This window comes from Apodemus sylvaticus, chromosome 16 (genome assembly GCF_947179515.1).
Source record: "Apodemus sylvaticus chromosome 16, mApoSyl1.1, whole genome shotgun sequence".
NCBI lineage: Eukaryota > Metazoa > Chordata > Mammalia > Rodentia > Muridae > Apodemus > Apodemus sylvaticus.
Window position 1 is genome coordinate 47,013,755 of NC_067487.1, and position 26,730 is coordinate 47,040,484.

A 26,730-nucleotide genomic window follows, 5' to 3' on the forward strand; every position below is an offset into this window, starting at 1 on the left:
AACCTTGCCTCACATTGGTCCTGGGTGACCCATAGGACGCTGGAGAAGTGATGCTTGTTACTCCTGAGAGTCAGACTTGAGAGATCGTGGCTTCTGTCTCAGCCTTCATTTTATTTCCCCATCACTCACATAGGGAAGTCAGCGGCCATGGCTAACACAGGACAAGGAAACTTGAGCATCTGGCCAACAGCTAGTGAGGGAATGAGTCCTGCCAATAGCCACGTGAGTAATTTGGAAGCCTTTCTACCACCCTTTTGATGACTATAGTCCTGGCCCACAGCTGGACTGCAATCTGATAGGTGAGTCAGAGCTAAGCCACCATGGAGTCCCAGACCATAGAAACTGCAGCACTGCTTGATTATATCAGTCACTAGGTTGTCTGGACAGTAGATAACAAACACAGTGGTAGTATCTGTCACTGTGAATTTGTCACTTCAGATATCAAAGATCCTTTTCTGTTACATTGAAGATGTTGGAAAAAGAATCAAAGTATCTTCTGCATGTAGCACTACTTTGATTAGAATACAGATTAGAATAAAAAATGTACATCACTTTATTAAAATGGAAATTAAATTTTAATGTAACCAATGTCTTTTCATCTCTGTACTTACTTGGATTTTTGCACTTGCTATGCATATTTTGCATATTCTATGAATTTTGAGTACAATATGCATGTTGGCATATTTATGCAAAGGAGTCCATAAGCTTCACAAGACAGGCTAGGAACTTTAGAATTGCAGATCACAGTCTCTTTCTGTTGGTGTGCAAGGGTCCAAAACATTTCCCAAAAGCATGAAGAATTCCATATGGACTGAGATGTCAGGCTCTCCCACTGCCCTCAGGGGCACCTTCTGCATGAGCTGGTTGGTTGGGAGGTCCTTTGGGAATATGGCTCCAAGAAAGGAAAAGCTAGCCCTGCAGCCAGCCTAAGTTCTTCTTGCATCTAGCATGGCCCTTCCCTTCCCAGCTACTGTCAGACTGCCTGGTCAGCCGCCTTCTAAGCTTGAACTGGCCAATTGTAGAGAAATGAAGACAACGTGCTGATAGGCAGTGAGAGGCAGCACAACACACTAGGGTGAGGGGCAGGAGGAAGCTCCCCTTCTTCCTAGGGCAGCCTAGAGGAGGAACCTTGGTGTAAGATTCTTGTTTGGCATTTCTCAGTGCAGGCCATTCCTTCCCCTCCACCATTAGGAATCTGGGTCCTGGCTGTCCACAGGCTCCAGAAAGGTGTCCAAGCTCTACATGGGCCACTGAGATTTCCTTTTCCCTGAGAGTTTATGCTCTTGAGTTTAGAGGTCCCAGGAGACAGACAGTAAAGAAAGCTAGAAAATGTTGGCCATCGTCCAGGCTCAGTTCCTTTTTCCAAATGTGAACCTCAAGACTGAGAAGGGTAAAGTCTCTTCCTGGGGTCAAAAGTCTTCCTCTGTCAAGATCCAGGCAAAAAGCTTGATGTACAGCCAGACTGACGGTGGTGACAGACTCACCATCTATATGGCTCCTGTCAGTAAGGCAGGACAGCGGGTTCACCACAGGAAGAGTGTTGAAGGACAGAGGGAGCACACCCAGCCACCATGGCTGATTTCTTTCCATCCTATCAAATCTTTCTATACTTTCACTCCAGGAAGTGGAAAAAGAAATGGCCTTGGGGAACCTCAGCAACTTCACGTTCTGTTTGTTGAAACAAATAGTATCTTGCCTCCTTGTTTTTCTTTTCTTCACTCCAAGAGTTAAAAATTACTCCCATTCTGGCAAGCTCCTAGGACAAAACAGAGACTTTTGTTTTGACTTTGATAATTCTAGAGCAAATTCTATTAGCTGCCTGGGTTTTGTTGTTCTTTTTTGCTTTCTTGCTTGGTTGGTTGGTTGCTTGCTTGCTTGCTTTGGTCCTGGGGAGTGAGTCCAGGCTTTTCACTTACTAGACAAGCACTTTATCAAGGCACCTGATCCCTAGCTCCTAAACAAGCTTTGAAATGATCTGCATGTCCCACCCCCATTATGACTCCCACTTGTCCAGGAGTAATGGGGAAGGTTGAAAAGTGGATTTGTGACCAAGTTGACTTTGGAGGCTAGAAGGAGGGAGCCCTGGCTGGTGCCAGAGCTGAGCTTTTAGGCATCTGAGGAGACCTAGGATGCGTGCTTCCCACTGTATGTCCACAAGCTGTAGTACTACCGTGCACATAGTAAATGAAGTAAATGTATCCTTTTACTTGCTAAATGACAGAGGACTGAAAGCTCCCTTCAAAATGACCCTTGGTAGAGAACACTAAAGTCACCTCTGTCTTCTCACTGAGAGTTGAGATTCCAACCGATCCATGACAGTCTAATGCCTAACATGTTTTCTGGACCCAGATATGGGGATGCAAGAAAATTAGGTACATGTTGCATTGCACATGTGAGCATATGTGTGCCTTAGTCAGATTACAAGAAGTAGGTATCTGGTGGACATACATCGAGAACAGTCGGTCAGCTTAGCAGCTGTGGCTTCAAGATCCCCAAACTGTAGGAATATACTTTTTTCAACTCCGTTGTCAACAACGCTGCTAAGACTCAATCTTCTTGGATATGTAGCAGTTTTAAAAAGACACCATTGGTGAAGATTTTTCTTTCCTTTCTTCTTAAAGATTTACTATTTATTTTATGTATGTGAGTGCCGTCTTTACACACACCGAAAGAGGACACCAGATCTCATTACAGATGGTTGTGAGCCACCACATGGGTGCTGGGACTCTGGAACTCAGGAACTCTGGAAGAGCAGCCAGTGTTCTGAGCCATCTCTCCAACCCCTGGGCTAAGATTTTTCAATCAAGTGTACTTCAAGCAAGCAGGCAAGCAAGCAGGCAAGCAAACAAGCAAACATTAAATGCGTGTTAGCAATGGGATCAGTGGATAGAGGGCTTGCTGCTGGCCCTACTGACCTACATAGGCGAAGGAAAGATCCAACTTTGCTGCAAGTTGCCCTCTGACCTCCACATGGACCCTACCATAAATAATTTCAGATTCATACACACACTGTATGAAAGTATTTTAATATTCCTATATATTTTCATATAATACATTTTGAATTTTGAAAAGTTCTTATGAAAATCAGACAGGGGAAACTTCACTCTATTTCAGCTCGCTTCCTTTTCCCACCTCTTCTGCATGCTAAGTTGATGAGCTCATAAATTGGATACAGCACACATTTTGAATTTCTATAAAATCCTTAGAAGCTTATACTGGATGGAGCAGTGTAGTATTTTTAATTCCTGTGACATGCTTGAAAGGGAAGGAAAAACAGGAGACATATGCCACTAAGTAGTTTAAGATAATGTGGTCTTAACAGTTTGGATAAAAGGTATTGACAGTCTGCTGGTATTATACAAAGCACTAAATGACATCTTGGAGAGTCAGAAACGAACATGATGAATCTGCATCGATGAGAGTTCATGCCTTGGAATACTTAGAACCTATTATACACACAGTAGCCCCAGTCCGCACAGAAATTACACTGCACACAGAAAATACTGACCCAACGAGGGACTTCAAAGTAGTCACCTTGTCGTGAGAGAGCGATTGTGGTGGGGGGAGGAGGGGCAGGGGAGACTTGGGAGAGAGGAAGTGTAGAAGAGCCTCCTGAGAAAGTGAATGCTTGTGCCCAGGAGACCTGTAGCATTCCTGGATTCCCTCCTCCCCCATCCCCCTCTCTCTTTCTCTCAAGCAGTGGTAGAGTCCCTGCCAAAGAGTAAAGACAGAGTTAATATTGTGAAAGACCAGTTTTCAGAGACCCAAAAAGGCAGGGGAGGGGGCGGGGTGCCTGACCCAATTCTTTGCCACTTTAAAATCTCTATCTTTACCTCCCTAAGGCTTTCCACATCCCTGCCCCCTTAATGATAATGACAAGTGTCAAGAAGAAATAAGGCTGGAGAGTGCTCTGAGTGCCGCTTTGTGTTTTCACCAGGAACTTAAATATGCCCACAAATCAAAGAGTTCAGAACAAGGGGCATGTGGAAGGCATGGCCCACCACTCCCTCTCCTAACCTCCTAAATGGCTGCTCTTCTGGAGTTTGTACCTTTTTTTTTTTTTTTTTTGGCAAATTTTCTTTAAAAAATCCTTTCCTGTTTTCTCCCTAGCCATTCATTATTTTATCCGTTTTAGTGCTGACTATCACCCCCTCCCCATTAGCTGACTTGAGCTGCTTATTGTTCCCTGACCATCTCTGATGGACAGATTTCTAACCCATGACCTCACTGGTACTTTTCCAGTTTCCTCCTTAGCTCCTGTTTGTGAAACACATATAAAAGGTTAAAGTGTTATATATGCATTATGTGCTAACACGTGTTACATGTATGTTAGATGTGTACAATGCACATGGGCATGCCTCACAGGAAACATCACCCAGGGTCCCACAGCACCCATCCTGCACTGTGACTTGGCCCCTAAAGCTGGCTCAGCAATTGCCCTCTGACAGCAGATTCTATTTAAAGCAGCTGGGGCCGCATCCTGAGGATGGAATCTCGCTCTCGGCCCCTTCTGCCTGCTTGTCAGCGAGATAATGTACATGACGAGGCTTTCGGAGCTTGGAAGCATGTGTCATGGAGCCAGTCCTTGACACCGTGAGAGGTGTGTGCTCGGGAATTTACCAAACAGGTACAGAAGATGAAATGTGAGCAAGGTAGTGGGGCCCGGGATGCAAGGAGAGAGGGTGAGAAAGAGAGGGGAGGGGAGAGGAGAGGAGGGGATGGGAGGGGAGGGGAGAGGAGGGGAGAAGAGGGGATGGGAGGGGAGAAGAGGGGAGAAGAGGGGAGAAGAGGGGACCGGAGGGAAGGGGAGGGGAGAAGAGGGAGGGGAGAAGAGGGGATGGGAGAAGAGGGGAGAAGAGGGGATGGGAGGGGAGGGGAGGAGAGGGGACCGGAGGGAAGGGGAAGGGAGAAGAGGGGACGGGAGAAGAGGGGAGAAGAGGGGACCAGAGGGAAGGGGAGGGGAGAAGAGGGGAGGGGAGAAGAGGGGACAGGAGAAGAGGGGAGAAGAGGGGATGGGAGGGGAGGGGAGGAGAGGGGACTGGAGGGAAGGGGAGGGGAGAAGAGGGAAGAATAGAGAAAAAAGAGGGGAGGGAAGAAAAGGGGAGGGAAGAGGAGGGGAGAAGAGGGGGGAGAGGAGGGAGAGGAGGGAGAGGAGGGAGAGGAAGGAAGGTGCGGGTGAGGGGACTCATACCATGCTTAACATAATGTCTTAGAGTCTAGAACAGAATTTGTCAAATACTTGTTTGAAACGCTATAAAATTATTATGGGCTCAAAGGCACAATATACTGAACAGTTGGAGATGGTCATTCCACTCGTGTAACTGAGAACTGGAAGGTGGGTAGGTGCTAGCCTTGTCAACGCAAGTTGTGGACAAGGAACGTGGAAAACTCAGCTGAGATGTCCCACACCCCCACTAAGCTCTGATGGCCTTAAAGGCAATGACTGCACCACACTGCATTCTTCATTCAGTTACACTCTCTAGTATGTGCTCTAACACAGGGAACTTTCTCAAACACATACTGAATGGATGGCATTGCTTAGGAAACACTGTGTGATGGGCCTTCATTGACTCATTGGATAATCCAGATGCGCAGACATGATGGCCTCTTGGAGCTGGCTCTTTGCATGAGACTTCCCTTGCTCGGCAGCTGGGGTCCATGGAAGAGGATCCCCCAAGGCACAGCACCCTTAAACTGTTGTTACTGAAGGAGTCTGGGGGTGAGCTTTGGGGTGAACTGTTGTTCTTAATGCTCGTTTTCCTTTCGTCAAGATGGCCCCTAGAGTAACAGGGACTCAATCGCATCTGGTACCCTCATGATCCCATGTGGCCTTGGCCTTGGAGCATGGGACCTACACTGCCTGCTGATGAATTCTTTCTCAGTTTAGTAAGGACCCTATGGTTTTGTCTGTTGGTTTTGCAGGGCCTGCCATGTCCATCCAACTTTTTCTCCTCCAACAATGACCATGTAGCTATCTCACTCTGAATCTAGTGGCCCCAAGGGTGACATCTGGTCCTCCTTAGGATTCCCATCAAACAGGAATCAGGAGACCCAGCACTGCCCTCCACATTCTCTACTGGGTTCCACCACCCTCTGAACTAAGATGACCTGTCCTTTTGTTAACCCCAGGGCCCATTGTATAGAAGCTCATGTGGACTTCTTGCAGGAAGTGAAATTGAAGCCCACACAAGGGATTAAGGGCCCACACATCTGGCAGCCTTCCTGGCTTCTGACTGTCTCCCCTTGTCTGTCAACCAATTAAAAGGGTTTCGTTTTCCCTCCCACCTCACCAGAGCCTCTTTCTGTCCAGGGGACATGCCTCATGGCAGGGAGTTTGTCTACACTGAGTGGATCCCTGAGCACAGAGCGGTAGCTCCAAATTGTGTTCTTTGTCTGATTTGACAATTTTTTTTCTTTCACATAAGTGAGTTTCAAATGTTTTTCAATAACTCTTAGTCTTAAAGTCAGATTCCAACAAACCTGAAATGTTGAAATTTAAAGAGATCGGTTTCTTAACAGTTATGCACATGTTTCCCAATGGGTTGTATACCAGTCCCTCCCCATCAAATTAGTCTGAGACACTGACACTCCATCAGCTTATTCAACTGTTAAAGACTAGCATAGACAAAGAAAATGTCTACCTGAATTATACCTTATTCCAACTGCTTTAAGAACTGACTGTCCTGGACCACTGGCTTATAAAAGTAGACAAGTAGAGTCCTCTATCATAAGGTACTTGCCTGCTGCAATCTTGACAAAGGGTCTGTGGCTTGGTACTACTGGGGATACAGTTTTCTTTAAAAGGGAAGCCAACGGACTCTCTCCTCTTCCCAAGGATGATGGAGGATGCTGTAAAATGAATGCAGAACACAACAGACCAGACTGGTCACTTGGTAGCAGCAGTCTTCCAGATCATCTGGGAGCTCATGAAATCAAAGACTGCCTAAAAAAAAATCATTTTTGCTGCCCACTTTACATTTCCCCTTTCAAATAAGAGATTCAGTTCAGAATGAACACTGGAGTGACCAGTTGCTATGCTGTGAGTGTAACCAATGACTTCTTGATTGGATTTAAGACCCACTCCATGATATGAAACCCATATCTGAGACCTACTAAAATGTCCCCAAAACCCCAAGGCTAGCTAGGGTGTGGGACTAGGAGGAGAACCTACTTCTTTTGCTAAATGAAAACAGCAAAAAAAAAAAATGGACTCCTAAATACATGATGCTGTATTTATACACTAGTTCTATGCTCAGCCCCTGTCAGGGAAGCTTCGTCTTGAGTCAGATGTCATTAACAGAGACTCACAGACAGATGGTGTACAGAGGGAAAAACCTTGGAGCACTCATCCCTCAATGGGATGTCTTTATCATAGCCTTCCTCTCAAGTCTCTGAGATCCATGTGGAAGAGGAAGTGGAAAGAGCCTGAGGTGGCAGATGACCACAAGGAAACACCCTCTTCCAAACACAAAAGGACTGATACACATACTGTCTCTGAGTCCGTTACAACACACACAAGACCTGCCCAGGATCAAGACAGACAAAATCCCACACAGAGAAGGGGAAATGGGTACAAAGTCCAGCCCATAACCCGAAAGCTGCTAACAATTGGTAAATGCAGGAAGAGGAAGAATCAGTCCTTGTCAGGGCAGTGACCCTGGGTATGCCAACTCCATTCCAGGGTAGGCCTTGTACTCAGAAGTAGTTGGACAACAACAACAACAACAAAATCAAACCTCATGGACCTGTGTATGTGTCCTTTTGCTTTATTCCCTTTTGGATTTTGTTTAAGAGAGAGAAAAGAGAGAAAGAATATAAAGTTTGGTGGGCAAGGGAGGAGTCAGGAACAATATGTTTTAAATGTGTGAAGTATTAAAAACGAAAACATAGTTAATGCTAGCATTCCTTCTAGGCTCCTACCCACAGTTACCTTGCAACAGCTAGGTATGTCTGGCTATTATGAAAGGGGCTGTTTGCCTTCTGCTCTCCCTCTTACTCTCTTACTCTCTTATTCTCTGCCCCTTATCTCGCTGCCCTTCTCCCTCTCACCCCATTCTCCTCCCCCCTCCATGTGTTCCTTTCCCCTTCCCTTCCCTCTTCCCCTCTCCCCTCTCTGTCTTTATCTCTACTCCCTTCTCAACTCCCCATGCCCTAAGTAAACTCTAGTCTATGCTATACCCGTCATGTGGCTGGTCCGCCAGGGGGAAGGGATGCCTTGGCATAAACGCGCAGAGGCGCCCCCTCCCACCTCACCACACTGTGCCTCTATCAAGCATATCCTTGCCTCTTTTCTTTTCTATAAAACACAATTAGTAAGCACTCAGGTCAGAGAATCTAAGCAGGACATTCAAAGGCAGTTAGAGAACTGAGGCAACACAAGGTGTTAAGACCCACTATTCATTCTGACCTTCCTACAGCAAAAGAGCTTGCCTCTGAAATTGAAATTGTAAAGCTGTAGTGGTGTAAGATCTTTACAACAATTCAGCAGTATCATGTCCCTTTGCAGCTAAAGAAGCCGAGGATTAGCGAGGTTAAGCACTTCGGTGAGATACACGGGCAGGAAGCAAGTAGCAACGTCAACTTGTGGTCAGTCCCTTGACTCACAGATCTGTTTCGTTTTACAACATAGACCATCAGTCTTCCTATATAAGTTTTAACTCTAATTTCTGCTTCCCTTTGTCCTTTTGCTGTTGTTATTTCTTCTCTTCTTTTTAATCTCTCTGTTCCAGTGTTAATGAACCAGAACCCAAGCCCAAACAAAAGGATTGGATACACTCCACACTCCATCCATAGGAACAGGCTCGTTGTCATTATCCACAATATGACTCTACCCTGTCCACTGGAGATGATCAGGGTTTTGTTGTAAGCTGAGAAAACTGAATTATGTTGTGTTTGTTCAGTGCTGCTCAGTCCTGGGCATTGCCCAGAGGCATTTGCCACAAAGTCCAACTGGGTCACCTGCCTCATTCATGTGCAGAGCAGATGCCTGCAGGAAGTTGCATTTCCAATACCATCGTCTGAAGAAACAGGGAATGTGTAGCATGTCTTTAGGCCTGCTAAGCCAGGACTGCTTTAGCAAAAAACACCTTGATCCCTGTGAGGATTTGCCTGGCTTCTGTTTCCTTTCCTTTGAGAGTGCTTGTAATGCTAGTTACAAATGGAAGATGTCCAGTGTTTGAAACAGAATGTCATGCGGAGGAGAAGAGGAGGAAGAAAGTGTTTCCCTGTTTACATGTTAGGAAAGGCTTTGTAGAAAAAAAAGTTTCTTCTACCACTGAACTTGGCCTTCCCTGGCCACATCTTTCATTTCTATATTGGCATCTGTTTGCTTATTTGAGTTTTGTCTGTGTTGGGGAGGCAGGTCCCATGTCTACGTGCTTGCTTTTCTTCATACACTAATGTTCCTAGACAAGCCATCATCAGTGGTGTATGGTAATGATTTTATTTAAAATATTACTTCATGTTATGTGTGCACTGGACAGAACTTAAATGAATCTCAGAACCAATAACAAGATACCATCTGGGTAGGCCTATTAGTAAATTTGAGCTTTCTCTGGTCAGAGCTACTTCCACCATATTTTGAAAGCTCACCTGCGATCCTCTATCTGAAATTTCTTGCCATTATTCCATTAGCATTGCTTCTTTGGGGTCTGAAGCAGAAGGTTTAAACATTTTGGGAAAGCTTACTTACTGTTAAGTATAGCACTTAGCAGTAGTGTTAAACATTAGAGAGAGTAACCTCAACAATCACAGTGCCCAGTTGCTACAAAAGCCATGCGTACTCCAAGAAAACCAAGTACAGAAATGTGGGTGCCAGGATACCAGCAAAAAAGTATAAATTGGTTTATTCATCGTCCATCTACAAAACCAAATGAGTCTGACTGTTATTTCGCAATCCCTGATTTATATGTTCTAATGAGGACCAATGGGCAGTTATAATAACATAGCTCAACCATTTGATGAGATGGTAATCCAAACTGACTTTAGACTTTGAGGTGAGAAGGGGGTTAGCAGCATGAGTCATTAGTGGTCAATCCACATGTGGTCCCAGGGGATAAATAGGAGGTGGCTTGGGAGTAAGAAGAGACTCTGCAGAGGATAGTACAGATGGTGCAATTCTTTCTCAAGTGAGCCTGTTTCCTGTCTCCTGTTCTGGTTCCCACAATAAGATTCTCTGTTAAGAAACAAGAAGCAAACTGCCCAAAGCTACTGTACATTGCACAGCCACGGGATGATCAAACAATTACCAGAAAAATGAAGAAACTCTTTTTTTTTTCTAAGGGGGGGAAAAAAAGAAGAATCTTCCCAAGCTACTCCAAACCTTTTTACTGAAAGGGACTTCTGAAGTCACACTTCAGATGAGCAGACAGACAATACCCTGCCGCTGGACTCCCTCCCCTCTGGCCTGACCAGTGCTTCCTGGGAAGGAAGTTCTTCATCATAAAGTTCAAGTTGAGATGACTTGTAACAGCTATCTGCAAATCCAAGTAATTCTAAAGAATACATAGTTCATTAAAGATGTTGGTATTATTTTTGCTTCCAAAACAGATTAGAGTATCAAAGCTTAGGAAAATAGTTTTCCTAACTCTGAGCCATAGATAACCTCCTAAAACTCCACATACATAAAGAATCAAGTGTAAAAAAGTGGAGATATTATCTCTCAGAATGGAATCTATCTTTGAAAAGAAAACATATGCATTGTTATTGAGAGGAAAGAAGCTGCATATTGCTTACCATACTCAAGTCTAATATATTGGATTAAAATGTCAGAAATGGTGATGATATTATAATTATCAAATCATGTATTTGATATTGGAAGGTGGTAAATTCAATAATAGCTCAGAGATTTATATATATATATATAATTTGTAACAACCTAGATTCACAAGTTTGGAACAGTGAAAAATGTTAAAATAGAAATAATGATTGTCCTTACAGCTAAGAGTTTATATACTAAATTAACACCTCTAGAAATTTACCTAGAATTACAATCATAATTCACATACCTAAAAATGGAAGTTATCTTTAAGAATCACCATATGCTTCGTAAAATAACTTAATATTTAGAAACCAAATCTTCTTCAAATTATGATTAAGTGCAGAATCTGGTATCAAATTAAAGTTGAGCAACTACCTATTCCTGCTACCTTTTTCATCTGTAAAGTGGAAAGAATCTGTCCAAATATAGGATCCTACAGATGTGCTAGAGTTGAAACTCTTCACCTAAGTAAGTGTTATTATAGTACTAATATTACGGAATTTATTAGCACCATATGCCCAGTACTCTTTTACATTTAAAAAATACAAAGAAGGAAAGACATGGATCTCTGCCTCTAGGAAAGAACAAACCCATAAGCAACTATAAACAGCTAAATCAGTTATATAATACTTATAATCTGGGGCTGCAGAGATGGCTCAGAGGTTAAGAGCACTGACTGCTCTTCCAGAGGGCCTGAGTTCAATTCCCAGCAGCCACATAGTGGCTCACAACCATCTGTAAATGGGATTGGACACCCTCTTCTGGTGTGTCTGAAGACAGCTACAGTGTGCTCACATACATTAAAATAAATAAATAAATATTTAAAAATAGTACATTTTCTTGATTAGTGATTCATGTACGAGGCAGTCCACTATGGGCAGCACCATTCCTAGGCAGATAGTCCTGGGTTGTATAAGAAAGCGAGCTAAGCAAACTATAAAGAGCAAGCCAATAAGCAGCATCCCTCTCTGGTCTCTGCTTTAGTTCTATATCCAGGTTCCTACACTGATATTTTCCCGTGATGGACTGTGCCATGCAAGTGTAAGATGAAACAAACCTTTTCCTCACGATACAGGATGTTTATCACAGCAACAGAGACAAACCAGAACAGGTAGTGTCTGGACATTCACAGTGGATAGTCTCTGGCTGTTCTGTTTTTTCACTTCTCAAATTGTCTGGGTCTCTTTCCCATCGCTTTTTACTTATGACTGGGAGAGATTTCAAGGCTAAAACATTTTCAAGTAGCCGTAGATCTTGAAATCCATTTTGCTTGCTCATCTTCCCAGAGTAAGCAGCTGGAAATGAAGATGCATGGAAACACAAATGGAGTAATGGTTACCCCAAGGAGGAGAGGTGGGGTCTAGAGACTGGCTGTGAGGCAGAGTGTTAGCTCTGGAGACATAAAGACCTGAGTTCAAACCCTCAGCAACTGAGAAACTCTAGGTGTGGCTTCACCTGTCTGGCACTGGGGCAAGCGTGGTGGTAGAAATAGGTATATCCTGAGAGTTTGCTGGCCAGCCAGTCTGCTCAAACCAGCAAGCTTCCAACTCCAGGGAGGGCACTGTCTAGAGGCAGTCAGCAGGGGGTAAATGAGGAAGACACCTCATATCCAATATCTTGCTTGTTCTTCATATATGTGTATGACCGTATGACCATTTACTGCATACCTCTCTCTCTCTCTCTCTCTCTCTCTCTCTCTCTCTCTCTCTCTCTCTCTCTCTCTCTCTCTCTCTCAATAGACAGATAGCAGTTTTAAAAATATGTGTGAAGCCACTAATACCCTAGTCATCTTCTCATCTCCCTGCTGGAGAGGGAAGGATTCCAACCTACATTTATGTGGGTGGTCAGATATAAGGTCCCTGACCCTAAGGTCCATTTACTGTCTGGAGGTGGATGCTGCCTCATTCAGGGCTGGGTGGATTGTTATCCAGGAATAGAGTGAACAAACAGGGCCTGTGGAGATCAGATTTTAAAGCAGCATAGCTTGTTTCTCTAACTCTGTGGGTGAGAACTGTGATCTGCTTCTTGGGGCAAATGGGCCCCATGTCTCACCCCTGTGATAACAATAGTTGTTCTACTTGGAGATCTTATCCCTCATAACAAAGTGACTGGGATGATATGGTCAGGCTGGTAGGCGCCCTGTTAGTCTGATGTTGGGGTAGAACATAATTATAAAATGACAGAGATTATTTCAACACACCAATTTTGGCAAGGAGTCTCCTCGTCTATAGCGCACTGGCCAGACCTATAATATCTCCCATCACCTTTTAACCTGTTCTGAAGTCAAACAATAAAGAAAATTTCTTTAAAAGCCTGAGACAAATTTAGGAATGCTGAAAGCATAGTTGGTCCTGTTCTAACCTTTCTCTCATGTTAAGAACTGGGAAGAATTTTTAATCTTAGCCATTCTGATTGGTGTACTGCTCCACTGCTGGTGGGGTTGCAAATTGGTACAACCACTCTGGAAATCAGTCTGGCGGTTCCTCAGAAAACTGGGCATATCACTTCCGGAAGATCCTGCTATACCACTCCTGGGCATATACCCAGAGGATTCCCCAGCATGTAATAAGGATACATGCTCCACTATGTTCATAGCAGCCCTATTTATAATTGCCAGATGCTGGAAAGAACCCAGGTATCCCTCAACAGAAGAGTGGATGCAAAAAATGTGGTATATATACACAATGGAGTACTATTCAGCCATTAGAAACAATGAATTCATGAAATTCTTAGACAAATGGATGGAGATGGAGAACATCATACTAAGTGAGGTAACCCAGTCTCAAAAGATCAATCATGGTATGCACTCACTAATAAGTGGATATTAACCTAGAAAACTGGAATACCCAAAACATAATCCACACATCAAATGAGGTACAAGAAGAATGGAGGAGTGGCCCCTTGTTCTGGAAAGACTCAGTGTAACAGTATAGGGCAAAACCAGAACAGGGAAGTGGGAAAGGGTGGGTGGGAGAACAGGGGGAGGGAAGGGGGCTTATGGGACTTTTGGGGAGTGGGGGACCAGAAAAGGGGAAATCATTTGAAATGTAAATAAAAAATATATCGGAAAAAAAAAGAACTGGGAAGAATGGATACAAAAAATGTGGTATATATATATATATATACACAATGGAGTACTATTCAGCCATTAGAAACAATGAATTCATGAAATTCTTAGGCAAATGGATGGAGCTGGAGAACATCATACTAAGTGAGGTAACCCAGTCTCAAAAGATGAATCATGGTATGCACTCACTAATAAGTGGATATTAGCCTAGAAAACTGGAATACCCAAAACATAATCCACACATCAAATGAGGTACAAGAAGAACGGAGGAGTGGCCCCTTGTTCTGGAAAGACTCAGTGTAGCAGTATAGGGCAAAACCAGAACAGGGAAGTGGGAAAGGGTGGGTGGGAGAACAGGGGGAGGGAAGGGGGCTTATGGGACTTTTGGGGAGTGGGGGACCAGAAAAGGGGAAATCATTTGAAATGTAAATAAAAAATATATCGGAAAAAAAAAAGAACTGGGAAGAATGGATACAAAAAATGTGGTATATATATATATATATATATATATATATATATATATATATATACACAATGGAGTACTATTCAGCCATTAGAAACAATGAATTCATGAAATTCTTAGGCAAATGGATGGAGCTGGAGAACATCATACTAAGTGAGGTAACCCAGTCTCAAAAGATGAATCATGGTATGCACTCACTAATAAGTGGATATTAGCCTAGAAAACTGGAATACCCAAAACATAATCCACACATCAAATGAGGTACAAGAAGAACGGAGGAGTGGCCCCTTGTTCTGGAAAGACTCAGTGTAGCAGTATAGGGCAAAACCAGAACAGGGAAGTGGGAAAGGGTGGGTGGGAGAACAGGGGGAGGGAAGGGGGCTTATGTGACTTTCGGGGAGTGGGGGACCAGAAAAGGGGAAATCATTTGAAATGTAAATAAAAAATATATGGGGGGGGAGGGGAAGACCTGGGAAGAAGAGGGGCTCTCCTTGGCAGCCTATGGGCTGTAGCTGTCTCCTGTCTAACATCTAGGTCTCCTACCTATACTGCCTCAAGTGGCCTTTTAAGTAACTGCAACTGTAACTAGAAAAACAGTAGCTACTAAAATGAAGCCTCTCTTAGCTGTGCGATGAAAACAACTTTGATAGAACATTGTAATTAGAAAAACAGCAGCACAGTGCCATTGTGACACGTTTTAACAAACTTTGTGACATGATGTCTGCTGTATTTACATACCCCGAATGAATATAGAGGATGTGGAGAAAGAGGAACACTTCTCCACTGCTGGTGGGGTTGCAAATTGGTACAACCACTCTGGAAATCAGTCTGGCGGTTCCTCCGAAAACTGGGCACCTCACTTCCAGAAGATCCTGCTATACCACTCCTGGGCATATACGCAGAGGATTCCCTACCATGTAATAAGGATACATGCTCTACTATGTTCATAGCAGCCCTATTTATAATTGCCAGATGCTGGAAAGAACCCAGGTATCCCTCAACAGAAGAGTGGATGCAAAAAATGTGGTATATCTACACAATGGAGTACTATTCAGCCATTAGAAACAATGAATTCATGAAATTCTTAGGCAAATGGATGGAGCTAGAAAACATCATACTAAATGAGGTAACCCAGACTCAAAAGGTGACTCATGGTATGCACTCACTAATAAGTGGATATTAACCTAGAAAACTGGAATACCCCAAACATAATCCATACATCAAATGAGGTACAAGAAGAAAGGAGGAGTGGCCCCTTGTTCTAGAAAGACTCAGTGAAGAAGTATAGGGCAAAACCAGAACGGGGAAGTGGGAAGGGGTGGGTGGGAGGACAGGGGGAGAAAAGGGGGCTTATGGGACTTTCGGGGAGTGGGGGGTTAGAAAAGGGGAAATCATTTGAAATGTAAATAAAAAATATATCGAATAAAAAAAAGAAAAAAAATACATGATCAAACAGATAGAAAGAAAGAAAGAAAGAAAGAAAGAAAGAAAGAAGAAGAAAGAAAGAAAGAAAGAAAGGAAGGAAGGAAGGAAGGAAGGAAGGAAGGAAGGAAGGAAGGAAGGAAGGAAGGAAGGAAAGAAAGAAGAGACAAGATTATAAACAAAATCAATAACTCTTAAATTTTAGAGAAAACTATAGATGATCTGATAAGATATTGAGTGCAGAGGTCTTTATCCAGTCTTCTTTTTTTCTTCCTATTTGATGCTGTACTCACTTAGAGCCAGGCAATAAATTGTATCCCAATCATATAATTTGAAAACATGAAAAATTTTTGGAGCCAGGTGTGGTGGCACACACCTGTGGATTAATGGTGTAATCCACACCATTTAAGAGGCAGGTGCAAGGGGAGCTCAAGTTCAGGCCCAACCTCAGCTATTTAGCAGTTCCAGTTCATAGTGAGACCTAGTCTCAAACAAACAAAAAACCCAAAACCAGCTGGAGAGTTGACTCAGCAGTTAAGAGCACTGACTACTCTTCCAGAGGTCCTGCGTTCAAATCCCAGCAACTACATGGTGGCTCACGACCATCTGTAATGAAATCAGATGCCCTCTTCTGGTGTGTTTGAAAACAGCTACAGTGTACTTACATATAATAAATAAATAAATCATTTAAAAAAATAACAAAACCAAAAGTCAGACATGCTGGTACTCTGGGGTGTGGGGCCAGGGCATGCGCTCTCTGCTGCTGATATCCAAGCACCCTTGTCACCCCCTGGACTGGCTGTGAAGCTGCTTGTAGGTGCCAGGACCCCTAAAAATGCCAGAATTAATTCAGTTTATTTCAATAAAATTCTATAATGGGGCTGCTTGCTTTTCCCAAAGAGAATCAGTGTTTTATAACTCAATACCAAAGATATAGGCAATTCCTAGATGTATTCAGGAGCACGGATTTGGCTGGATGTGATATCAAGTCTCTCCATGTATGATGCCCACAGCTTGAGGGTCAAGGCTGAGTTTGTAGACGGACATTTGGATGGGTAAGTGTCACCTGTACCATTGTCAGACCTCCTGTAATGTAAGAGAAATGCTTGCTGATTCCTTACATATGTGTTTCCCACAAACTGAGAATGATTCTGAAACATGGACCACAAAGAACATTGATAACTCACCGGCTCCTAGTGTGAAGTATTGGAAAAATGGAGCTATTAAGTTTCAAGTTTCTTTTTGACATCACTCTGACGGCCTCAGAGACCTGGAGCCATGACCAATTTAACAGAATTCCAGGGTTTCCTCTTGATCAGAATAGAGCTGGAGAAGGGAGTGAGTCTGCCTGTGGGTAGACAGTGATGATGATGATACAGACCCATGGTGTCCGTCATCCTCACAGCCTCGGTCTTCATGGACTTCCTGTCTCTGTAGCTGCTTTGCCTTGTTGGGCTTCATTTCTAAGAAGACCAAGGACGTCTTCCCCTCTGGGAATTCTCCACAACCTGAGAGAGTGTGAGGACCTCATTCAAGAAGGCACACACACTTTTGCTTTCCTCCTTCCCACTCTGTAATAAGTGTGACGCTCCAGACAAACTAAGCATCACAATTATGGGAGGCTCCAACCGCCACAAACACTCTCTTCATGACAGGTATAGCTTTGGGATCCTGACTGGACTTCCAGCTCTGCATTCCAAGGAAGAAACCTACTCAGCTGGGTACAGCAGCATCCCCCTGCCTCTGACATCCACCTCAGGAGAGTGATGGTAGAGCTCACTATGTGGATTATTACAGCCTTGAGAGAAAGGGCAGAAGAGATGGAGGAGGGCAGAGATCAAGCTGTGTAGACAAGAGCAGAATAAATCTCTTTTTTCCTCACCACTGACCAAATGCCTGACAGAAACAGCTTGAGATTTTGGTTCATTGTTTTGGATCCCATGCGTTTCGGTGGGGAGTGTGTGGTGATGTGAATGGTCCAGCCCTCAGCATCAGAAGATTGTGGTGCAGCTTATTTACATTTTGATGGGCCAGAAAGCAGAGACAAGATGAGAAATAGAGCCGGACTATAATTCTCAATGTCTCCATTGGCCTACACCTCTACCATCTTGGTCCTGTGCCACAGCCTCCCAAAAACTGCACCGTCAACTGGGAACCAAATATTCAAACCCATGATATCATGAGAAGAGTGGGGAAGTCTCTGTGATAAACCTAGTCATGCAGATTGGGGCTCTTGGAATTGGTCTGTAGGGATTAGGTGGCAGAGTTTGAGGATGTAAACTGGAGAAGTCCTTGCACGTTGTAAGCAGAGTTTGATGGTCCATTTCTACTGAAAGCTAAGATAACCAGAATGGCCATAGAAAGCTGACCAGCAAGCAGCACACTCACAAGGGCTCAGAGGGGGGGAAAGACTCTTTTCTGGACTAGAGGTTGGTCATGTTACACTCTGCCTATCATCAAAACTTGAGTGAAGCTGAATTTAAAAGTAATGGAATAATTTATTGACAAAGACACTTTCAAGATGGTGGAGCAGAATACCATTCCAAGTGGTAGTATACGTGGTATTGCTCATTGCACTTAGCTGGGTTTATAATGAATGACCAGGGGGAAAAGTGAAAAAGAATTAGATGTAAAACATTTGCAATTTGTCAAGAAAAAAAAAAAAGCTCAGATGTATTTAAATTTGTGAGCTGGCAGACAAGCAAGGGGAAGGAGCATTAGGGGCATTGAAAGAAAAAAGTGAACCCATTTTTACTATCCATGCTTGCTTCAGACAAGGTCAGGGATGACCAAATCTGACAGAGCTCTCCTAACACCACTGTAGGAAAGCTACGTTGAGGGTCAGAGTCCAACTTACCGAACATGTAATGAAAATGCAAGCATAGTTGTAAGACTTGCAATAAAAAGGGAACACCTGGACAAAGCGTGCTGTGACAGTAATGCCCTGATCCAAGAGGGTCACCTAGGAAAATAGTTTCCAGACTTCAGCCATGCAGACACACAGAGGCTGCTGTAGGCTGTGATAAAATGGGGGCCAGGCGACCTCTGAAGCTGGCGGCAGCCCTTAGCAACATCCACTCAGAATGTAAGAGTTGCAAGCTCATGGAAGCTTGCACCAAGGTTACAGAAGAGTACTCATGAGGCCCAGTGACGTGTGGCAGTGTTGGAGTCTCTGCATGGAACCTCAGGGTAAGCCACATGTGAAGCTGTGAGGAGGAAGCCTGCGTTGCAGAGGAGACTACTGGATATCAGAGATGCTAGAATTATGGGATGTCTTCAAGCACAGAGTGAAGCTGGCTCAAGAGAAAGCCCAGTTAGCTTCAGACTGGGGAGGGATAAACCAAGCCTGATGACGTCAGCTAATACCACCATAAGCACTGGATACTAGACACAGGACCATGAGGTTTGGTGCTTGGTCTTCAAGGTTTTAGTATTCTTTTGCTTTGATATTTTCTTTCTATGCCTCCATTCTTCCCCTTCTGAATGTGGATGTTTGCTGTGTGCTATGTATATTGTAAGCATGTAGTTTATTTTTATTTTTTACTGTGGCTCATAGCTAAAACTTTGCCTTAAAACTCAGTATAGACTTTGGATTTAGGAATAATATTGAAATGACTATTGAGAATATAGGGAATCTCAAAGTTGACTGAGTTCATTGTCAATTATTCACTAACTACAATCTTATGGCAACCAAGGGTAGAATAGTTTATAGTGTCATGTGTTTGAATACCTGTTATGCAGTGGGTGGCACTGTTTGGAGAGGAAACACTGAACACTTTAGTGTAGCTGTCAGAAGCGGGTTGCTGTGGGCAAGCCTTGAAGGTAATATCTAAGTCTCTGCTTCCTGGTCAGCTAAGATGTAATTAAGTCACATGAAAAATGACAGCATTATGGACCAAGATGTGGCAGTTAAACCCTAGAGCAGGAGTCTCAACCTTTGGGACACAACCCCTCTGTGTGTACGGGATCAGATGATCTTCTGATGGAGTCACCTAAAAAACATCTAATCTATCTAATTTCAGATATTTACATTAGGGTTCATAACAGTAGCAAAATTATAGTTATGTAGTAGCAATACAAATAATTTTATAGTTGGGGGTCACCACAACATGAGGAACTGTGTTAAATAAAGGGTCACAGCACTAGGAAAGTTGAGAACTACTGATCTAGTACCATGCAAGCCAAAGTACACCTCTGTTCCCTTCATTTGCTTCAGTTAAGCATTCTGTCACAAAACCAAGATGACCAATAAGACAAATACAAAGGGAACTTAGTGTAGACAAGCCAAGATTTTGCTGGTATCTACTTTGACTCCAGCATAACCACAGGTTCTCTATTTCCCTGACGGGGCCTCTCAGTTATTTCTGGAGTTTCCTCAAGTGCACACAGTCCTCTCACAAAGATCTTTGCCTGTTAGCTTCCCTCAGAGTACATGAGGCCTCATCTCCTTGATTCAGAAAAACACTGCAGAACTTTATCTTCTTGCTCATATTCTTTCTTCTGTGGATGTCTACAATGGAGAGCGGCAAGTCCCACAGAACTCTCAGTGAATATTTTGTTCTGGGTTTCATGAAGAAATGAAGGAAATGCCTGTCTCCTGGACTCAGTACCAGCTGATCCTGGATGTCATGCCAAAAATCTCATAAGTAAGCGAAAGCCCCTCAAAGCCAACCTTATTCTAGATCTTCTCACCATTGACCAGTCTGGGGACCATCCCACTGTCCTCTCTAATACTGTGCTGTAGGCTTCCTTACATGAAGACTTCCTCCCAATGGGCCGTATTCTCCATACAAAGTAATATTTAATAAGTGTGTGCCCAGTAAAACCAACTTCATCTAACCAGAAAGGTCTGGAGCTTTCGTTTGGTTCAGCCAAGATCTGTACACCCATACCCACACCCACCCACACACCCACACACACACCCCACGCACACTTGCACATACATATACACACACACGTGTGTGCATACCCCCTCAACACACACACATACACACACACATCATGCCACAGTATAAATCACTCTCAAACTTTGACTTCCCTCTAGCTATAGGTTCTATCCTGCTGTGTGAAACTTCCTTTTTATCTTGATCTAAAGAACAGAACCTTCGATAGACTATTCTCCCCTCTAATTACTACTACCGTAACTGTCCGTTTTCAAAGCCACTTTAAAAAATCTTAATCACGGAATCTTGTTGACATGTACTTTAAATATATCAGTCTTTGTCGACTTTTTATATAGGATATAAACCAAACATAACCAAAAATGTTGGGATTGAATTATGCCTCCAAAAAAAATCTACTTGAGTCCTGAACTCTAGTTACTCAGAATGGAGGACTATATTGAAACAGGGAAGTCCAGTTACAATGAAGTCACTAGAGTAAATTAATTCAACATGACTCTCATCTTCACACACACACAAAAAAGATGAAATTTGAGCATAGACATGAGTGAGAGATATGCCATGTTGAGATGAAGTAAAAAGTTATACTGAGGCCTTGGCAAGGGAAGGCCCCCAACAATGCCTAGTAAGCCATTAGAAATCAGAAGGCTAATACATAGAGCAAATTTCACCTTGACACTCCAAAGATGTAGCCTATCTGCTGAGTTAACCTCAGAACTGTGAGGCAACCTGTCTCCCTCACTCAAACCACCCAGCTTCTGGTACTTTGTTACACAATCTCTCAGACATTAACAAGTATCACCGTCCAATACTGTGATTTTGCTTTGGGTGTCAAGGATTGAAGTCAGGGTCTTGAGCACAGCAGACAAGTGCTTTAGCTCTGAGTTACATCTTTCCCTCATCTATTGATGAGTTTGGTGGATTTGACCATCCATCTCCCTACTGCCTCCCCTCCCACTTGGTTATTAAACACACAGAGTGTTTAATACACGAACCTTTTGAGCAGTGATTCTCAACCTGTGTATTGGCTATTTCTATTAGGATTCATAACGGTAGTAAAATTATGAAGTAGCAACAAAATAATTGTATGGTTAGTGTCACCACAACACGAGGATCTGTGTTGAAGTGTCACAGTGTTAGGAAGGTTGAGAACCACTGCTTTCGAGGGACAGTCCTGAATCCACTTATCTCTACTCTGTAAGTCTGAATTGTTCCGGGTTTGGAGCCCTCTACACACTTTCTTCTTTATTTCAGGCACCCATGGAACGTATCATTTATATTCATTGTATTATGTTTCTGATTAAGCTCAAATCATTTCAACACACAGCTAGTACATGTTAGTTAAACATCACAGAAACTCTCTTGAACTTATCCAGGTCAGTGCCAGCTTCAGAACTATAGACGCTTTGGACAAGATAATTCCTGAGGGAGCTCTCTGTTGCCTCACAGGTTGTCTAACAGCAACAGCATCCTTACTCTTGACCCACCAGATGCTAGTCACACATAATCTTTCAAGCATGTCACTTTACACATGTCTCCAGGTGCCGTCGAGTGACCTGAGAGCAAACTTGCCCCCCATTGAGAACCACTGTTTTAGGAACCCAGAAAGCACACTTCTAGTGTGCCCTGCAATCTAAACAGAAGGAGTGGAAGATGCGCACGGATTAGGCGTCCCAGAAGTGTGCTGGTTTTGAAATACAGTAATTACTGTGCAGATGCTGGGAGCTGAAATCCAGCGATGAGGCAGGAGTGCTAGGAAGTCACATGGCAGAGAAGGGCCTTAACCTTTGGATGTGGACAGGAAATGACACAGTGATCACAGACGGGGCGGTCATGTGAATGAGAAGTCTGGACTGTGGGTTACGTGACCGTGAGGAAGGCTTATGATAGGCTGGAGGAGGTTGGAGTCTACATCAAGGCAAGTTGCCACTCCTTTCCTTTATTCTTAATAATGCTTTGATGATCTTCCAACTTGACAAATTGTTTCTTTTTTTAGAACTAAAGATCCAAATAAAATGAAAGAAAGTGGGGTGTTCTACTAATTGCTATGCTACTGCAGAAGAACAAAGAAGTGACAGGAGGGAAGCGTGGTACTTAAAGTGTAAAAAGAACAATTTGGATTCACATGTGCTTTGCTGCTATGAAGTATTTTCTCACATGCCCTTGCCTTGATGCCCTTGGGAGGCAAGGTGGGACTCCAAAATGTCCCTCGATGCAGTTCTCTTCTTCCTTCAACAGAGGAATTCTAACTTTTTATTTTATATTTTTATTGGATATTTTATGTATTTACATTTCAGATGTTACCCCATTTCCTGGTTTCCCCTCCACAAACCGCCTATCCCACCCCCCTCCCCTGCTTCTATGAGGGTGTTTCCCCACCCACCCTCCCACTCCCACTTCCCTGTCCTGGCATTCCCCTACACTGGGCATTGAGCCGTCACAAGACCAAAGGCATCTCCTCCTACTGATGCCAGACAATACCATCCTCTGCTACATATATGACTAGAGTCCCAGGTCCCTCTATGCGTACTCTTTGGTTGGTGGTTTAGTCCCTGGGATTTCTGGGGGGTCTGGTTGCTTACAAACACCTTCAGCTCCTTCAGTCCGTTCTCTAACTCCTCCATCGGGGACCCCATGCTCAGTCCAATGGTTGGCTGTGAGTATCCACTTCTGTATTTGTCAGGCACTGGCAGAGCCTCTCGGGAGACATCCATATCAGGCTCCTGTTAGCAAGCACTTCTTGGCATCCGCAATAGTGTCTGGGTTTGGTGTGAATTTTTATTTTTTGCATCAAGGTTTGTAGATGTGATAAGGATAATGGCTAAGATATGGGGACTAACTTCTAGCCAGATGAAATCTAAGTGAAGTTATTTTTAGAGGGGAAAAGCAATTTCTTCTCTTTTGTTTCTCTTTTGCCAGGATATGAATGCAGACCTGGCAAGAGGGTAAAGAGCTATTTGGCCTGGACTGAAAACCCACACTGAAAATGGTAGAGGAGAAAAGTAAAAGAAGTTTACATAATACTAAAGAACAAGAGCCAGCAATTTTGTTGTTGTTGTTGTTGTTGTTGCTGCTGTTCAGTTGGTTTGTTTTGTTTTGTTTTTTTGTTTGTTTGTTTTTGGTTTTTTGACAAAGGACTATATAAGAACATATTCCTGTTTTGTAGACTTAAAGGTCTCTGCCATAACTAATCGATCCTGTGATTCAGAGTGATAACAGCCATAAAGAATTGGTGAGTTCTAACATGTTTCAGTTTGTGTCCCACTGTGATTTTATAGATAGAAAGTGGCAATTTCTTTTGAGGCAGAATCCCATGTGTCTTGTGTCTCAGGTCGGCTTCAAATTTGCTAGGTAAATAAGAATGACCTTGAACTTCTAATCCTTCAGCCTCTGCCTCTTGAGTGTTCTGTGTTTGGGCTTCCATGTCCAGGGTATGCTATGCTGCGGAGTGACCCCAAGGCTTTGTGCATGCTCCACATGATAAAGACCTGAGTATGGATTTACTCAATGGAGTTGGCGATTTTTACCTCCTAAGGTAAACGGTGTTTGTACGCAATACAAAACGTTGGCCACTGCTTATTAAGAACCTAATGTCCCAGGCACAAGGCTATTGTTGTCCATTGACTGATTGGATGGAAGAACAGGGCAAAGATTCCAAACATCACTCAGCTGCCTCCGCCCCAATGATAAGCACAGCGTCGGTGCCAAGTTCCCAAATATAATCTTTCCTAAGATAATCACCTGGGTCTTTCCTGGGCTATTGACTCAACTTTCTTGAGTCAGTTTGCTAGAAACCCATCCGGGCAGAAAAACACCATGGGAACTTGTTCTGTTGTGCTCTCACAAGCCTGATTCAAGCTAGTCTCCCTCTGATCCATGCTTACCAGGTCAGTATGGCTGCCTGCCAAGGTCTGGTATCTCCCTGGTGGAGACTGTAATCGCCGTATTCAAGTCGAGAGCTCCAGCCTGGGCAGGCAGTGTATCAAAGCTTAAAGAAAAACCACTTCTCTTCTGTGAAGGCCTTGAAAGTGCTGGCTGGAAAGGAAAGAAAAGATAAAAGCAAAAACCACATAATCTAGAGACACAGTAAATATGCACAGCCTGTCCAACTCACCAACTTGGCTTGACCAATTAAAAATTCCTCTTCTTTAAATACTTAATAAATGATCAATAGGACGATTGTATTTCCATGAGTTACGGTGTTCTTATTTAGAACATAGTTTCTTTTTTTTTTTAATTCTAACTTTTTTTCCCCCTCCACATTCAGCAATTACCATCTGTTGCTGAATGTCTGTGGCCACATGCTCAGCTTCCTGTTTATAAACGAGCGCTGTTTTCAGTGAGTCAGCAGATTGTGTTCAGCACAGAAGTGCAGTAATTGTGTCAAGGCCCAGGAAGTCCAGGGGCCTTTGTGAATGGCGTAAGAATCTTGGGCCTTCCAGTGGAAGGGAACCAGATTTCACAGCAAGTGACTACGCAGTGCTAAAATTAGTGAGCGTGTAGGGTTGGCGGGCTCTCACCTAGTTAAAGGCTGCACCACTGCCAAAGATAAAACAAAGCCAGCCACTGTTTGCATAAGGTGTCAAACAGATTTTAGTAACGAGCAATTACTGCAACAGGGAATAAAATGTTTGTGCCGAACTGCTGTGAGGGTTTTCTCCCTGCGTGGAGAGGTAACTAGGCAGCATCTACCATCCTCTTAGGTCTTAGTAATACAACAAAGTTCAGTTCCACCTGTTTCCACTAAGGAGACAATTTACAGAGTGTGGGAAACAGGTCACTGACAGGAGTGTGGATGATGCCCGCCCCAAAGCAGCCATTTTGGAATGACATCATTCTGCATGGGTGATGGCTTTGAAGAGACATTTCCCATTTCTTAGACATGGCAGCTCAGGTCTTCAAGCACGCACTTGCTCCTGTGGCTCCCCTGGGTCAATCACACCCACTTTTAGACTTCTATGAAAAGGCCCCCAGTGTCCCACTCTCTTATACCAATTCACCATTACCTTATCTTGGTTCAAAGGGGGGACAGTTAGTCACCATTTCTTCATAAGGGAGGGGGAAGGGCATGCTGTAGAAGAGTTTGTGACGATGAAGATATCATTGTAGTCTGCATGAGTCACTTGTGCATCACTGTGCCCCAAACCTGAGGAAAGATTTGGGCTCACAGTTTCACAGTACAGTCTGAAGTGGAAATTTCTGGTTTCTTTGGAAACTAAGTTATGTCATATGATGTTTTACTGGAGCAGACAAGTGAAAAGATGTTTTGCTGAAGTAGACATGTGAGAGGACATGTGATGTTTAGAAAGAATATAAATATGACCCCACCAACAGTGGGAGGAGGCTCTGGCATTGGCTTGCCTTGTATTGCACTGCTGGTTTCTCTTGCCATGACTTCATAAAGTTTGACTACCCTGCCAAAGACCATCTCGTGATATTCTTGCTTTTTGCCACTTCGGAGGACTCAGGCCGATTGGTGGGGCCTTGTGGTTTCTTCTGGATCCAACTGCCGTTGATGATTTGTGAGTGGTGATTGCCAAGTGGACTGGACTGCAGCTGCTGACTCCTGTTGATGTTCTGCTAGACAACTAGACTGCCAACAACAAAGACTGGAATGGCCCCAAGGAACTATTTCTAAATAGGTCTACTTCACCCATTTCTTTCTTTCTTTCTTTCTTTCTTTCTTTCTTTCTTTCTTTCTTTCTTTCTTTCTTTCTTTCTTTCTTTCTTTCTTTTTCTTTTCAGACAGGGTTTCTCTGTATAGCTCTGGCTTTCCTGGAACTCACTCTGTAGACCAGGCTGGTCTCGAACTCAGAAATCCACCTGCCTCTGCCTCCCAAGTGCTGGGACTACAGGCATGCGCCACCACCGCCTGGCACCCATTTCTTACTAATCTTTCTTTTCCACTGCCTCAGGTAGGCTAGAAGGGAAGTTGAAGGGTTTAGGAGCCCTTATTAAAGTAGATTTTAAAAAAATATAAGCCTACAACAGTCTGTCATGGGGTGGGCAGACTCATCTTTGGCGTGGAGGCATGGGGTAGCATCTTGTTCACATGGTAGCTGATTAGAAGACAGAGAGAACTAGATAGAGACAAGGCCTAGGCTATACCCTCAAAAAA

At 43.5% G+C, this 26,730-nt stretch overlaps 1 long non-coding RNA gene across 2 annotated transcripts; it reads right to left on the bottom strand.

Annotated features, from left to right (window-relative positions):
* Positions 1-599: 599 nt before the first annotated feature.
* Positions 600-24,874, bottom strand: LOC127666979 (uncharacterized). Of its 2 annotated transcripts, none has more exons than XR_007973756.1 (3): positions 24,727-24,874; positions 24,497-24,647; positions 600-1,756 (listed from the first exon to the last, which is right to left on the bottom strand). It is a non-coding gene; the product is annotated as an uncharacterized LOC127666979 (long non-coding RNA). The 2 variants fall into 2 exon arrangements; XR_007973755.1 differs by lacking the exon at positions 600-1,756 and adding an exon at positions 6,767-6,849.
* Between the last annotated feature and the right edge of the window lie 1,856 nt (positions 24,875-26,730).